Source organism: Petaurus breviceps, unplaced genomic scaffold (assembly GCF_028583685.1).
Source record: "Petaurus breviceps papuanus isolate PSGF00001 unplaced genomic scaffold, PetGlider_PUasm1.0 90760, whole genome shotgun sequence".
Lineage (NCBI taxonomy): Eukaryota > Metazoa > Chordata > Mammalia > Diprotodontia > Petauridae > Petaurus > Petaurus breviceps.
In genome coordinates, this window is record NW_027187338.1 from 1,920,426 (window position 1) to 1,929,638 (window position 9,213).

The following is a 9,213-nucleotide window of genomic DNA, read 5'->3' on the forward strand; positions in this document are numbered from 1 at the left end:
GCTGATAGAGCACCTTTGGAGGGTCTCAGCAGCTATTAACCTATTTACTATGCATGCCAAGGGAGTCACTATTATGTCCAAAGGCATCTACTCTGTAGGATACAGGGAGAAAGAGCTTAAGTGAAGACAGTTTTATGGTGTTTTGTAGTCAATTCTGCAAAATCCTTTGGTTTTAATTTGTGAAGGATTGTCAAGAAGAAGAAAGATTAAACTTATTCTGCTTGGCCCCAGAGGGCAGAACTCGAATCAGTGGGTTGATGGGTTGATGTTCAGGGAAGCAGATTATGGCTCTATTAAAATAAATATTTCCTAACAGTTAGAGATATCAATAGAATAAGCTGCCTCTAAATGTAAGAACTCCCTGCCACTTCCAGTGTTCCAGACTGGCTTACCTGCTGACCCACCCTGTAAACATCTTATCTTCCTCTTCCATACCTTTGTCCAGACTGCTACCCAAAGCCTCACCAGATCCATCCTCTGCTGCCCCTACTAGACATTTGGGCTCTCCCCACCGCATCCCACCCCTGCCAAAAAAAAAATTACCTTATATTTACCCTGGATTCATTTTGTATCAACTTAGCTGTGTCTGTATTGTTTCAATAGAATGTAAGCTCTCTGAGGACAGGGACTGGGTTTTTTTAGCTGTTGTTTTTGTCTTTATAGGTCCCAGTACATCACAAAAGAATACTTCACAACTGCTGCTTGAATAAATAAAGCTGAAAGAATGCTCGCTGGCCTCGGATATTTTAGGGAGGAGTCATGTTTCAGGGAGAGCTGGGATTCAGCATCTTCTAAAGCCCTTTGTCACCCGGCCACCTCCTGCCTTTCTGCTCTTCTAACCCTTCCCTCCACTGGAGGGAAGGACTTATCAACACTGGTCTTCCTTTTCTTGAACATAACATTCCATCCTTAGACTCCAGGCCTTTTCCTTTTTTATTAAATCACTTTTAAATGATATCTTCTATCTTTTATAAAAATCATTGTTTTCCCTGGTATCCTTCTCTCCCTCCTAGAGAGTCATCCCATATAACAAATAAAGGCACCCTTAACAAATAAGGACATTCTGTATAACAAATAAAGACATCCTATAGAATAAATAATGTCCTATTTAACAAAGGAAAAGAAGAATTATAAAATAAGCAGAATGAATCGATACATTGAAAAAGTCCAAAAATATGTCCAATGCGCAAAACCTATGAACCTCCCACCTCCACAAAGGGGTGGGTTGGGGTTGTCCTCTCATATCTCTTCATCAAGTCATGTTTCATCTTTATAATTTTGGAACAGCCCCTTTCCACTTATTTTCGTACGTGTGGTTGTCCTTTCCATTTATATTGTTGTATTCGTTGTATATGTTCTTTTCTATGCTCTGCTTACTTTGCTCTGCATCAGTTCATGTAGATCTTTCCACACTTCTCTGTATTTATCACATACTTCATTTCTTACAGCATAGGAATATTCCATTAGGTTTCCTTAGCACAATTTGTTTAGCCATTCCCCAGTGTGCAGCTAGGTGGCACAGCAGGCTTGGAATCGGGAAGACTCATCTTCCTGAGTTCAAATCCAGCCTCAGGTACTTATTGGCTGCCTGATTCTGTGTAAATCACTTAATCCTGTTTGCCTCAGTTTCCTCATCTGTCAAATGAGTTGGAGAATGAAACAGCAAACCACTCCAGTATCTGCCAAGAAAACCCCAAATAGGTCTCAGAGGATTGAAAAAGACTGAACAACAATGAAATCTATTTTGTTTCCGATTCTTTGCTATCACAGAGAGTGCCATTATAAATATTATGGTGGATATGTGGGGATTTTCTTCTTCAGGGTATAAACCCAGTAGTGAGACTCTATGCCTTTTCACTGGTTACCTCCCATAGTCTCCCTCCTTGTCTCTGCTTCCTGCCATCCCCAACATCTTTCAAATCTCAATTCAAATCCCAGCTTCTGCAAAAGGCCTTTCCCATGCCACCTCAATCCTAGTACCTTCCATCTGAGATCCCTTCCCCTTCAATCTGTATGTATCTTTTCTGTTCACAGGTGCTTGATTGTTATCTCTCCAGTTAAAATGTGAGCTTCTCAGAGGCAAGGAGTGGTGTTGTTTTGTTTCTTTTTTCCTTTCTTTGTATCTCCAGGATATGGCATATAGTGGGTGCTTAATAAATGCATGTTGACTGACTAACCATGAGGTCCCTTCCAGCTCTGAGATCCAGTGGTGATCAAATATTTGTCTATATGACACAACACAAATATTTTGATTCCATTTTTAATAAAATCCACTGAATTGGTCAAATGTTTGGGCGTTATCCAGATAATAAGCATCGAGAGATCAACAGAAACATGGATCCTGAAAGAAAGAGTGAAACCAATAAAGACAGAAAGAGAAAGACAAAGACAGATGCAGAGACACAGAGGCAGAGGCAAAGAGACAGAACCAGAGGGAGACAGAGAAGATGCATGGAGGCTGATATGGATCAAGACACTGAGATAAAAGAGAAAGAGAAAGATATAGGAAGAAACTACGAATGGCCACTATAGAGAGAGACACCCACACACAGAAACTCTGGGGAAGGCCAAATTGGGGAATAAGGCCTGGAGAACAGAGCTAGGAAGAAGGCTAAGTGAATGGAGGGAGGAGGAGGGAGGGACAAGCTGGGCTGAAAGCAGGGTCTGATTAGCCAGGGTCCTGCTCCCAGCCAGTGCCCAACACAACATGCAAAAATCCCTGTTTCCTTGGAAACCAGTTCTGGGGCCTGCCCGGCAGGCCAAGGAGAGCTGGTGTAATCAGACCCCCAAGGCGAGGGGAATAAGCTGTCCTGGGGTTCCCAGCCAAATTGCCTGCCTGCCTGCCTTCTTGTTTAAATTGGTAATTTCCCACCTCCTCCTTCTCTTCCTGAAATTTGCTGCCCAGAAGTATCCTTGCCCATGACTGCTCTCCTATTTGGAAGCGTCAGACACCAAGTCCAAGTCTGGTCTGTCCTCCCAACCCCCACCCCAGGCCTAAGAGTGTCCAGTGGTTTGGGATGCTGTGGGAAAAGAAGGTCCTTGTGCTCTTTTTTTCCCTTCCCTTCCCCCTTTTCTCCCTGGGGTTGGGGAAACATTACAGGTGGCCACTGGCTAAATAAGGATGGAGGCAGGGATCATACAAAAAATGTCAGCCTATCCAAAGGATGTGGGTAAGCAAAGGCTTCAGGCTCATTCCCTGGGCACAGCTCATACTAGCTCCATGCATCTTCACTGACAATCTCCATGCCTAGAGCATCTCTTCACCTCTACTTCCTGGCTCCCTTCTATTGAAGATAAGACCCCACCCTGTGCAAGAGTCCTTGCCTAATCCCCCTTCATGCTGGTACCCTCTGAGATTCTCTCCTTGTATACATCTTGTTTGTACATAGTTGCTTCCCCCTTTAGATTGTGAGTTCCTTGAGGGCAGGGCCTACCTTCTTAGCATCCTTTCTGCTTAGCCCAGTGCCTAGCACATAGTAGATATGTAATAAATGCTTGTCAACTTGGAAGAGAATAAGCACCTTTTGTCTACTAGGCCCAGGCATAAGCACTTCACAATAGAGAAGAATTGTCAAGGACTGAGCTTTTGCAGATGATAGGAGGAAGCCTGGATCATAAGCTTTTATACCTGGAAAGGGGTCTTAGAATTCATTTTATCCAACTCCCTCTTTTTACAGAGGGCCCAGAGAGGTTAAGGGACTTGGCTTCAGTCCTAATAATGCTTGTCTGCGTCAGACAGAATTTGAACCTCTGACCCCAGAGCCTTGGCTCTTCCTACTCTACTATGCAGTGGTGGGTAACCCATTGAGTGGCTAGTTAAGTTTCCTGATTCTGCTGGCTAGGTAGACTCTCTCTGGGCAAGTTGGGCCAGGAGGGAGGCCACTGTTAGAGAAAGCAATGATACACTCCCCCAACTGACTCTGATGTTTCCTCAGCCTCCTGATTCCACCACCCCTTCATTCCACTCTCAGTCCTTGCTTGTGAGCATCTGAGAAAAAAACAACCCTTGCCTTTGTGTGACTGCTTCCTGCCCGGCCAGGGCCAAGCTCTTTCTTAGGGAAGCATACATACACCCACGAGCGGACACACAGCAGGATGCTCACACCAACAGACTTAAATGTACACCTACACAGCCAGTCACCAGCATTTAGTAGGGAGAGTGATTTCCCTTGGCATCAAGTTCCATGCTTTTCCATAGCTTGCTTTGTGACTTTTGACAAGCCCCTTCCCTCCTCTAAGCCTCAGTTTCCCCATCCGTTTAATAAGGATGTCAGTATAAAATGTACAAAGATTTGGAGTCAGTGGCTCCAGCGTTGAACCCCAGCTCTGCTTATTTACCAGCAATGTGACCCTGAGAAAACTTCTCTTTCCCTCTCAGGGTCTCAGTTTCCTCACAGATAAAATAACAGAAATAGATTAAGTTTCTTTCTGTATCTAAATTTATAATCCTATCACTATGAGCTTCATGAGGGCAGGGACCATATGTGACCACCACTACAAGTCTCTCTAGTATTGCCATTAGCCTATGTGAACCCTAAATACTCTCTTTGTTTTTGCTTAGCTCACCCAAAATAGGTATGGGGCCAGAGGGGGGTGGGTGGTAAATAATGGCTTTATTTGAAGCCAAGGAAGAAGGAAATAAGCATTTATTGCCAGGCAGTGTGCTAAGTGCTTTTTACAAATATCACATTTGAGCCTCACAACAACCCTGAGAACAAGCTATAATCACCCCTGTTTTATAGCTAAGGAAACTAAGGCAGGTAATGGTTAAGTAACTTGCCCAAGGTCACATAGCTAGTAAGGGTCTGAGGCCAGATTTTAATTCAGATCTTCTTGATTCCCTTCCCAATTCTCTACCCACTGGGACACCCAGCCACCAAAAGAAAGAAGATGAAATAAATACAAGTTGTCAGAACACAGATGGAATGCAACATAGGGTAGTAAAAGGAGTATTGGATTTATAGTTATAAGACTTAAGACTGAGTAAAATGACTCAATTTTAACTTGATGGCCCCAAAGTTCCCTCCAGATCTAGATCTAGGATTCTTCAACCCTAGGATAGGACAATGGATTTGATGCCAAAAAATGTGGGTTTGAAACTCATCTCTGCCATTTCATAGCTGTGTGTCCTTAGACAAGTCCCTTGACCTCTCTGTAAAATGAGGGGGGTGCACTAAATGATCCAGCTAATCCCTTTAAGTTCTAAATCTATGATACTATGACACCTTGAATTAATAAGATATAGAAGCTACAGTGCTTGGGGGGGAAATACTTCAGAGTCAGTGGGGAACTGAAGCAAAAACCTGCCCTTAGGGCAAGTCTCTCTGAGTTTCATTTTCCTCATCTGTGAAATTAGGTAATTTTAACTAAATGATCTCTAAAGTCCCTTCCAGCTCTAAATCTCATATTGCTAATCCAGATATAAACAAAAAAGGAATGGATCAAAACCAGCAACAGCTTTAGTCTCACTAATGTGGCTCCACAAAGCAGAGAAAAAGATTCAGGGTCAACTAAGCCCAGCAAAGGTTTGAAGACAGGGGACTCCCCCTGGACTCAGGGCCAGGAACAATGAACTTGTCTTGTGTTTTGACAGAAACTCCTCATGAGAGCTCCAATCCCCCATCCTTCCAAACCTTTGTCTGTGCAAGCTCATAAAGCACCCAGAAGATGCCAGTTTCTCACTGTCATGTCAGCTAGGCCAACACACTCCAAGGACAACTCCCCTTTCCTTGGACACTAAAGCCAGTGGAATCCAACTGGTGGCCAGAAGGGGCAGAGGAAGAATTTTCACAGCTTCTCCTGAAGATATTTCCACAGGCTTTAGGCTCTTCACTCATAACATAAAACCACCCAAGAAAGATAAATATTTCAGATAACAACTCTATGGAACAACCATACATGAAGACCACCAAGAGAGGAAGGATCATTCTTCCCCCTTACTCAATTCTCCCTACCTGTTTTGAGAGTCTGAGCAGGTAGGTGCTAAAGTCACCTTCCCTCCCTGCCTCCCCCCCCCCGAAAGAGACAAGACCATTCATTCCTATTCCCTGGTTGAATGGAAGTCAAATCATCTTCTGCAATATCAGGGCCCTGGACAGCAGCCCAACCCCATTTACCATGTGTTGCTCCATTTTAAGAGAATTCCCCATAGTGGAAACAAAGTCCAGGACTCCTAGATACCTAGTGCTGTCCCTTTGGAGTTTGGTGGTAAGAGACACACCATTGTGATGGGCTGAGATGAACTATGAACTCTTGACACGTGATCTTCCCTGAAAAAAAGGGGGGGGTGCTTAACAAAAAATTCTTAGAGAAGTAGCAGGAGAGCTGCTTGTCAATCAATTCTCTGTATTATTGAATCTGCCCCATGCAGAATACAAGCCTGATAAGTAATGTTGATTCTGTTATAATTCTCTCCCACCCCACCCTAACCCCAGTTCTGATCCTAGGCAAGAAGCAAGGGAGACAGGTCCTAGAGGTATCAAAAGCACTAAAAGTTTAGGGGTTGGAATAGAGGGAGGATCCCAGTCTAGAGGGATTTTGCAGGAGACTCCCCTAGACTAGGAGAGACATTAGTTCAATCTACTAAATAAGCATCTGCTATAGTGTAAGTCCCAGGTACTAAAGGAAATACAGGGATATGTATGACATGATCCCTTTCTTCCTCTTGGGTCTCACAGCTAGCAGGGGGTATGATATAGATACAAATATGCCATACTATGCAATAACCATAATGCATAAAATAAGAGCACGAGACAAACAAAGAGCTCTGTGAACATAACACCTGGCTGTGACAGCCCTCAGCTGTTATCTATTGTTTTCCCCTTCATTTTTTTTCTGTAAGGTGCCAAGGAAGAACACAATTGGGAAAAAGGAAAGTTATCTGATAATGCAAAAAACCAAACTGGAGGTCACAGAAAGTCCCAAACTCCTGGAATTTAAAAGGGAAGGGCCAGCTTTGTATGTGTGTCTCTCTTGCTCTACCAGTGGACACTTGGATTCTCAGATGTCCATGATTTGGAACTGACAGAGGGCATGCTGCTGCTGTGGCCCTGGCAGCCCAATAGAAAGGGATGCCAGAGAAACATGTAGAGATGAGTAGGAGAAGATGCCAACACAGCACCTGACCAAGAGCCCCTCCGACAACCGGGCTATGTGATATCCAACAGGGCTTTGTACAGTTGCCAAAGAGAAGAGTATTGATGAATCCGTGAAGGAGTTCAAGTGGCAGTCACTATAGTTCCAATCCCATGGTAGGAGATGATGGTGACTCAAGACAGGGCTCACTCCCACCATTACAGTTAAGACCAAAATGCTTGAGGGGTGATCTCCTACTGATATGGTCTTTGAGGACATCTTCCCAAATGCAGAACATTAGGTAGGGACAGGGAAATAGGATTTTAGACCTTAATAGGATCCTCTGGGGAGGTTTAGGGCTGACCTTATCTGTATTAGAGTCCAGAAAGGAGGAGGAAGAAGAGGAGGAAAAGGAGAAGGAGGAGAAAGGAGGAGAAAGGAGGAGGAGGAGGAGAAAGGAGGAGAAGGAAGGAGGAGGAGGTGAAGGTGAAGGAAAAGGAGAAGGAGGAGGAGGAGAAGGAGGAGTGCATCTGGAGTAGATGACATTGAGTTCTATTGTGGACATGCTTGGAAATTTTGGACACTGGTGGAATATATATATGTGAAAATGTTCTGTGGCAGTTAATGATACAAGTACTAGTGTTCAGGAGAAAGACTAGAACTGTTCCGAATTCATCTGCATAGAAACAATCATTGAAGTCATGGGAGAAGAATAATAAGAAAAAACCCCAGGAGTGAAAGTATAAAGAGAAAAAAGGGTCCAGGACAGATCCTTGGGGGATACCCACAATTAGATAATAATAATTGTTGTTGTTGTTGTTGTTCAGTCATTTCAGATGTGTCCAACTCTTCATGACCCAATTTGGGTTTTTCTTGTCAGAGACACTGGAGTTATTCACCATTTCCTTCTCCAACTCATTTTATAGATGAAGAAATAGGCAAACAGGGTTAAGTGACTTGCCTAGGGTCACACAGTTAATAAGTATCTGAGGCTGGATTGAAATTCTAAAAGATGAGTCTTCCTGACTCCAGATCCAGAATTCTATCCACTGTGACATATAGCTAGTATTCATATAGCACTTTAAGATTTGATAGCTAGTATATATATATATAGCACTTTAAGGTTTGAAAAGCATTTTATAAATATTATCTCACTTTATCCTCACTACAACTCTTGGACATAGGTGCTATAATTATCCCCATTTTACAAACAAGGAAACTGAAGCAAACAGAGGTTCAGTGACTTGCCTGTGCTCACATGGCTAGTGTCTGAGGCTGAATTTGCATTCAGGTCTCTTGATTCTAGGCCCAGTACTCTATTCACTGAACCACCTTATGCTACTAGGTGTTAAGAGATGGATGATGAAGAAGCTATCAAGCATTCAGGAGGGAGAGAGGGGACTCAAAATCTTGAGGAAATGAACAATGTAAACTAGAAGTTAATAAAGCATTTGATAAAAAAAAAACAAAAAATAAAAAAGGAGGGAGAGAGAGAAAGACAGAGAAACAGACAGAGACAGGTAAACAGGGACAGAGACAGAGAGAGAGATAAGGGAAGAGAGAGTGTCCAATAGGAGGGGGTGGTTGACAGTGTCAGAAGGTATAGAGAGGTCAAAGTAATATGAAAACTAAGAAAAGACCTTCAAATTTGGCATTTAAAAGACAGGAGCCTTGAAAGATAACAGCTTCAGGTAAGTGATGGGGGTCAGAAGCCAGGTTTCAAGAAGTGAGAAAGTAGAAGATCTTTTCTAGGAATTTGGCCATGAAAGAAAAGGAGGAGAAATATATTGATAGCTTGAGGTGACAGTAGGTAAAGTGAAGATTATGGTTGGGGTGTTTAAGGATGGGGGAGATTTGGGCATGTTTGAAGGCATCAAAGGAAAAGCCAGTGAATTAAGAGAGGTTAAAAATTCAGAAGCACAAATAGAATGGTTGGCCTTGACAAGGAAAAGAACCGGCTCTATAATGGAGCAAAAGAAGAAAGAATGGGGGGGGGGTGAGGTTGAGGTGATTTTAAATGTAGAATTGAAGAAGAGAGGGAGCTGGTAACCAAGGGCCTCAATGTTTTCAAGAAGAGGAGGGGAGGGGAGGGGAAGGTCCTGGGTTGGGGGGGTGAGGACGGCTAGCGGAAGGGGCAGG